The sequence below is a fragment of the Danio rerio genome, chromosome 2, assembly GCF_049306965.1.
Source record: "Danio rerio strain Tuebingen ecotype United States chromosome 2, GRCz12tu, whole genome shotgun sequence".
In the NCBI taxonomy this organism is placed as follows: domain Eukaryota; kingdom Metazoa; phylum Chordata; class Actinopteri; order Cypriniformes; family Danionidae; genus Danio; species Danio rerio.
The window spans coordinates 8,830,364-8,838,178 of NC_133177.1; the positions used below are offsets into that span (position 1 = coordinate 8,830,364).

Sequence of the window (7,815 nt, forward strand, 5' to 3'; positions counted from 1 at the left end):
TCATGAACTTGACTTCTTGTTGTTGTGAAAGCTGTTTATTATGATGGCATTTCCAAAGGCATCATTTGAAAAGATTTTTTGCAGTGCAGTTTTACTTGAGCTTGACATACCAGATGTATGACATGAATAAATATCACAAAATAAATATAATAATAATAATAATACAAAATATACATTTCCTTCAATTATAATTGTTTTTAATCATTTATATATGTATGGTAATATATTATTGCATTAAAAACTTATAAAATATATATTTTTGGTTAAAATATATATTTTTGCATTTTTGTGTGATTTTTATTATTTATTTTTATTTGTGGCATTATAAATAAATTATAAATGTTTCATTAAAAATGTATTGTGTTTATTTGCATACTCATTTACAATGAACTACTATTTATACTATTTAATGGGCACTATATTTGTCATTTAAGTTTGACATATATTTATATTTGTATACCTACATGATGCAGGGTTTAGTTACAGCAAATGCTTGAAATGTTTTCAAACATTAAGCTTTTTTATTATTTTATTATTCGTTTCAAATTAAGTATACTGCCTATGATCTGGTTTTACTATGATCATTTTGCACATCAGGTTACCCCCACAAAGTAATCTCACGGTAAATATACATTTGTATTTTTAATAAGACAATAAATAACATGTAATATTAATACACATTTTGATATTTAAGTTATGTTATAAGGTTATAATCAACCTTCAGCCGGAAGATTACCAAATAGAGACAAAGTGTGACGTAGATTGCGACGTTGTGATTGGACTATAACTTCAAAGCCAAATTAAAAGATCCTTCGTGTTGCTAACTATGTTTTGCTAACTTTGCCACTTTACTAACAGTGTCCTTTATCAATGAGTTATCGCTGTGTTTTAAATAGTTAACGATTAACCAAGATCGTAACCCTAAACTTAACCCTAACTACACCTTTCAAGGAACTACAATTTGTAGCGCCATGTCTTTCCCCTCCCATCTATACAGCGACAAAGGATTGTGGGTAATGTAGTTTAAAGCCTTTTTGTAATAAAATGGAACAGATACAAATTTTAATGAACTAAAGACTATCTGAATAAGGTAATTGTGCATATATTTATGACATATATGAAAGCCAGGCATAAATTTGTTATTTTACAATGAGTATTTTTTAAACAGCTTTTATTGACTTGATCAGTATATATCAGACTATTATATCCAACATTATTTATTGAACATAGCATAGGTAATAGTCTTGCTGATATTCTCTCACTCATTTCTCGTTTGAAATGAATGTGAATACTTTTTCCTTTTCTACGGGGCTCTACTCATCCCCTTTGAGTAAAAGGGCAGTTAACCTATGTAGATGTATTATCTTCAACATGGACAAGAAATTGTATTGTCACATGTACAGTTGTGGTAAAAAAAAAAAAGTTGTAAAAATAAGCTAAACATTAGTATCCTCTTTAATCACAAGTTATTAGCAATAGTGATCTATGTTCATCACAAATATTATGAGTTCAGAATAATATGTGTGGATGTAATTCTGTAAGTGTGTTTCATTAATGGTCATCATGTGATGTTTAATTGTTTTCACTTTATTTGAAATATGGATAAAAGCTCTTTTAAAATATGTAAATGTTTATAAATAAAACCTTTTTAAAGACATGTATTTGTTTAAAAACCACTCTTTATCTGATTATTTTTACTTACTAAATCTTCAACTGTTTGTGTAACAGTATGATTTGATGACAATGGATGAACTTGTGTTTAATAATGATTCCACATAATGTCTTTGTCCTGCATGTGGGTTAATTTGTTAATTATTTTTTTTTATGATCAAATGATTGTAAGATTTGCTGCATTGTAAGAATCATGAAAATATTGAGAAATGAGGTAACAATGATGAAAAGATATCCTTTCAAATGCTGCGAATAGTTCAAACCTCCAAATGATTAAAAATACATAGCCATTAACCAACAAAATAAAAATGCAAACATTTAAATTATCTAAACTAGAAGTAAAATAGTTCTGTGCTGTATTTATAAGTTACTGTGTAGTTCTATGTCTACCAAAAATACATATTTCAATACATATTTTATTTTCATTCATTCATTTTCTTTTTGGCTTAGTACCTTTATTAACCAGGGGTCGCCACAGTGCTATGAACCGCCAACTTTTCCAGCATGTTTTTATGCAGCAGATGCTCTTCCAGCCGCAATCCATCTCTTGGAAAATATTTTATTTTTTATCTTGCATTCAATAAAACATTATACAAAGTTAATTTTTATTTTCAGAATAACAACCGTCGCACTGTTATCTCACAACAAGTGCAGCAGTTTTTTGTTAGACATTCTAACAAATTAATACAAATGTTTCAAAGTAAGGACAAAAATAAAAGGAGATTAATTTTTTTTTTTTTTTTAGAAAAATCCATGAGGACCAAATGGATCCATCAGATCTTTGATGTAAATCATAGGTTAATTTTTCCAGAGGTAGAAGTCTGGTTGCCTGACTCAGCCACATATTGACTGGAGGTATCTGAGCAGTTGACCATAATAATGTACATTTTTTGCCCAAGTATATGCAAAAATTAAATTTATCATAAAAATGTATCATAAAATTAATATTTTAAAAGCTCTTAATGTCACTTAATGTAATAATTTTATTTTAATATAGAGTTCCTTAAATCGTTATATGTTGTAAGCAGTTAGGCATACAATAATGCTCTTAATTTACAACACTGATTGATTTTAGAGGAATGCTTACATACTGTACATATCTATGTATTTAAAAAAAAAGACAATTTGGTTATAGATGACAATTTTATTTAATTTTTTACAGATTTTATTACATGCTTTAGATTCAGGGTTGAGGTCATCCTCTTCTGGATTACAGTAAAAGAACATCCACAGTCAATGTCATACTCATCAGCTGGAGCTTTATTTAAAAAAAATCTATGTTCTCTGCTCCAGCCAAAACTTGCAGGTACCTTGCAGGTCTCTAGATTGCACCATCGTATTGTTGTTTATTTCTCAGTTATTTTGTTGCTTTTTGAGAATGATGATCCATAGACCTTTTAACCCCTCTTCGTTAAGGGCACATGTCGAATCTTAAAAAAAGAACACAACAACATAAAAATATATTAATATTCTTTGGACTGGGTAACCTTATGCTTATGTCTGTGCCAAAAAATACAAATACATACCAGTACATTTCAGTAGCAAACAAGCAAGAAAGTTCTTTGAAAGAACCAGGATGAGTTGAAAGGTATTTATAGTGGTTGAACATCTCTGCCACAAGAATCCACTGCTTCTCCTGAAGAATCCTGACCAGCAGGATGATGTTGAACACCCTCCTCTTTGTTGCTGGGTCAGCAGAGTCTGAAATATATTTATGAAAAGAAAGTTGTATAACAAGGATTATACGTCAACTTTTAAAGAATCAACACTGACAGAAGTCTAGTGTCCATACCATGCAATATGACAAAGACATCCATATCACTTCTGTTTTTTGTTGTCTTTGCTTCTGCTACTGAAAAAAAAATGACAGTAATAGTAACACAATTTTTCATGACTACATGTAATATTAATAAGAATTTCCTCACCCTCTGCCCACTCCTCTACATCACAGACCAAAGTCTTCCAATTGGTTTCCAGTCACTGCCAGTTTCATGGATTCTGTTTTGCAACTTGCTTTGTAGAGCTGTTGCGGTCTACAGTGATAAGCAATCAAAAAATCACAATACTATTCAAATAGGTTACTGAACAACTAAAACAAATTCAACTGGATATTGTTACCTTCTGATATCAACAGGTCAGCGAGATGGCCAAATTGTTGAATATCTGCTAATTCCAGCACATGACCATGAGAGTTACAGTAGCATGTCTGGTCACTGCAATCCTATAGAAGAAATATTGCACTGTTCAACCTCCTTCCCAAAAGTAAAACCAGGCATATCCTGGTATGCCTCACTCCATTTCACCTGGTTAACATATACAAACAAACAAACAAACAAACAAACAAACAAACAAACAAACAAACAAACAAATAAATAAATAAGTAAACCAATAAGTTTTGGCATTTACTTGTAGATCAGTTTAAGACAATCACATAGTTCATCTATCTCAGATATAAACTCATGTGATTAGGCATGAAACACACTAAAATCATGGGCTTAAAGATGGTGCTGAAACTTTGGACAGCTTTTTGCAACTCTTTGGAGGTAGTGTCATTAGTTGATGTAGTCCACAAATCTTCCTGTCAATTCTTAATCCTTAGCTGTAAATAAACCTTCAAAAATGCCAGTGTTTGAAAAAGGAATGAAACAGTACAGAACAAGTGCATAACAGTTTATATCTTCTAATCTAATTTTCTTAGGTGAACATCACAGAGCTGTTTTCTTGTTAATTTAGTTTCAACACATACAGTTTAAAGTACCTCGTGCATTCTTGAAATGGTTATGCTTATGGTTCATATCTACTTAAATTGGCAGTATATCTAGTGTGAAAGCAGAACAGATGAAGGGCTCTTCCTTGCAAATACTATCCACCTTGTATTGCACAGACTCCCACTCAAGAATATCTCAGAAAAATGTCTGCTGAGATCTTAGCAGTCCATTAAAAATAATTATACCAACATATTTTCCACCAATGGAAAGAATATAAAAATACTTTAGGATATATTAATACTTGCATGACCAAATCTGAGATAAAAAGGCCATCAGTATGCCTTAGTTTAAATAAAACCAAAATTTTACTCTAGCCCACTGTCACCTAGGTCTACAGATACAGGAACTAATGGAAACAATGAAGTACACACTGACAGTCACTGGAGCAAGGCCCTCTCACAGTTGGGAAGATTGGAGTTCCTATGAGCTGTACCAGATAAAAACAACAAAAAAAATGTACATTTATAACATTTCTAACTTATCCTAAGACTAGTAGACAAGCAGCATAAGCAGTTCTAATTTCCTAAACCCCAATGTGGGCAGTTGATGGCCTATAAGGTGTCATAAAATCAGACAAAACAAAATACTTTCTGAAAAAGAAAAAAAATGGTTGGCCACTATCACCACCCAGAACAATTAGTTTTAAACAGTTAGGCCACAATATTTTGTGAGCTTATGCTGTAGTTTTTTAATGTTTGTCATAAACAATAGTAATAGTAAAACTAATGCGTTTCTTTCTGTTATTACAATAGTAGTGAAAGAATAAATGCATTTTATCTCATACAATCACATATGCCTAAACAATGTAGATATTTAATATACATGGAATGAAAAACTTCACTAACCCTTGACTGATTCCAGAGTGGTCTTGGCCTTCCTTACATGGTGGGGCTTTCTGCAGATCACCAAGTTGTCATCAAAACTTGAGCTTATAATTGAGATCTTGATGATAAATCTGAGTATTGAGGAATCACTCATGGTGATAGGCAGAAACAGGCTGAAAGACACAAGAATTAATCAAACAAATATAAATGTGTTAACAGAGATAGAGAGAGAGACAAGTGCAATTTAACATATAAACATGGGTAAAGTGATTTTACTTTTTGCTTATTAGAAAACAAAATTGGATTTTTAAAGAAATCTAAAGAACCTGAAAAGAGCAAAGAAAAAATATTCATATCTGAACAGTGAACACCTTATAATGTACACCTGTATATATATATATATATATATATATATATATATATATATATATATATATATATATATATATATATATGTGTGTGTGTGTGTGTGTGTGTGTGTGTGGTAGATTAAGCTATTTTTTTGTTTAGTTTTGTGTTGTACAATGAATAAAATGTGCTCAGACGGGCAAAATTTCTGCCTTTTTCCTTTAAAGGCATGGAAAATAATTGTTTTTACAATAAACCTTTGGAAACACTTGATGTTCTTTAATATTGAAACAATTACGAATACATTTGTATTATTAGAGTTGCATATTGCATATTATATATAGATTTTGCACGAATTCTATTGTGGAAAACAACAATCTGGTTACACTGTTCCTTATCTTAAAATGTATAACTTATATTGTTCTAATGCATGACCAACGTTATATGTGAGAAAAATATGTTTTTAATAAATGAACTTGATGTAATTAGATAACGTTGCTAGTTCACAGTACATGCTTTATCAACAAATCGTGTTTATTTGTTTACTTTTTACTTACCTTGTGGAAAACCGCAGTGAACCTTGGGATCGCAATGAACCTTGGGATAGCGAGCATAGACTGTAAAAAATAGATCGCCACATACAATGACTCCAACTTTAATAAATAATTTAAAATGAAAAATATCAGCCGAAAACATTTTTAAACTTAGTACTTGAAATTTAATATTTTTTTTAAAGTAAAAAAATAATAAATAATATGAATGAATCAAAGTTTTATTAGGCATAGTTACCCTAAACTGGACAACCGAATATATTTTCACTCATTAAATATAAAGTAAATGATAACATATTTATAAACACCAACTAATCTCCAATAAAAAATATATTATGCAGCATTAACGTAATATTTAATGTTGACAGTTGAACTCATCTGAGAACTCACCGCTGATGCAGTTTGACCAATAGCAGAGCGGCGTTAAACTCACCGTGAAGGGATGTCACGTGGGCCGAAGTTTATTCATACAGTAGTTTCGACCCCGTTTACAGACGCTTTTCATAAACAAAATAAAAATTACATATTTTTAAAATAAGAAAACTGTGATAATAGGCGTAAATCAGGTTTTAAAAAGTTTGTTGACATCTATTGGTAATTATACGAGCCTCCAGCGTCTCCCTATGACGCCTCAGGCTCAGGCACAGATTCTATAGGGAATCCCTGCACGTCTAAATATGACGCTAAAGGGGTACCCTGTGCGTCAATAACTGACGCCGAGGGTTCCTGACCAAGCGTCAGTATATGACGAGTTGGGAGTGAGAACGTGTTGGGATATGTAATAGGCTTACGGCTATATGAAGAGAGAATTATGAGTAGGGCGGGAAGTTTCGCGAGTCTCCGGATGCCCGCAAACGAGTGATGATCTCCCGGTAATCTCGCGTCTCTCTCCCTCAAATAGGCATCGTCGCGCACCCTTCTCACCCCTCCCCACCGCGTCTCTCCTCAGACACGTCACGCGCACGCACCCTGTCAATCACCACCAAACCACCACCTCTCCTGACAGCTGAGCGGGACGCTGCAAAATAAACCCTGACCCTGACCAATGTAAGGAGAGTTTACTCACACGTGACTTGTTTTAGCTCTTTTGGTCCGATTAGAAACTTTGCAGTGTGAAAGCGAACCGCTCCAAGAGCAAAGAGCAACAATGTTACAATTGTAATCTCTGTTTCGGAACAACTGAATCGATTCACAGGTGTGAAAGCACCCTTAAACAGCATGGTGCAAAACGTGAAAATTAGGGTTGCACTGGTCTGAAAATAGCAACAAATGTGTCAAACACGTCTTGTGCCTTATTGTGCCGGGTGTATGATATGGCCCAAAGACTATGTTAAACATTTCATTTTGTCCAGTTTCTCCAAGTTTTCTTGAAGTTGAATGGTGTTTCTATAAACAAGCACAAGTACATTTTAGCTATCAATCATATTAATTTAATTATTCCCATATTCTTTCTGTTATTGCTTATGATGACAGTGCACTTGTGTTTCGACTACTAAAGGAAACATCCTGCTTTGTTGTTAACAATGGCAATGAAGTGTTTAAGAGCACTAGAGGTTAAAAAAGGGCTCTCAGCCAAGTTGTCTTCTTAGTGTTGTTTCTTCTTGAAGTCTTATCTGGGGACTTGAGTTCCAGCTTCAAAACGGTGCAGCAGAA

General features: G+C 32.7%; 1 long non-coding RNA gene across 9 annotated transcripts; it reads right to left on the reverse strand.

Moving 5' to 3' along the window:
* Positions 1 to 2,800: 2,800 nt before the first annotated feature.
* LOC101886630 (uncharacterized) lies at positions 2,801 to 7,184 on the reverse strand. Of its 9 annotated transcripts, none has more exons than XR_012390575.1 (10): positions 6,954 to 7,184; positions 6,596 to 6,659; positions 6,169 to 6,228; positions 5,285 to 5,436; positions 4,815 to 4,866; positions 3,790 to 3,892; positions 3,597 to 3,704; positions 3,464 to 3,520; positions 3,198 to 3,372; positions 2,801 to 3,101 (listed from the first exon to the last, which is right to left on the reverse strand). It is a non-coding gene; the product is annotated as an uncharacterized lncRNA (long non-coding RNA). The 9 variants fall into 9 exon arrangements; XR_012390574.1 differs by having other exon boundaries at positions 6,553 to 6,659; positions 6,954 to 7,163; XR_012390572.1 differs by having other exon boundaries at positions 3,464 to 3,523; positions 6,553 to 6,659; positions 6,954 to 7,161.
* Positions 7,185 to 7,815: the final 631 nt, after the last annotated feature.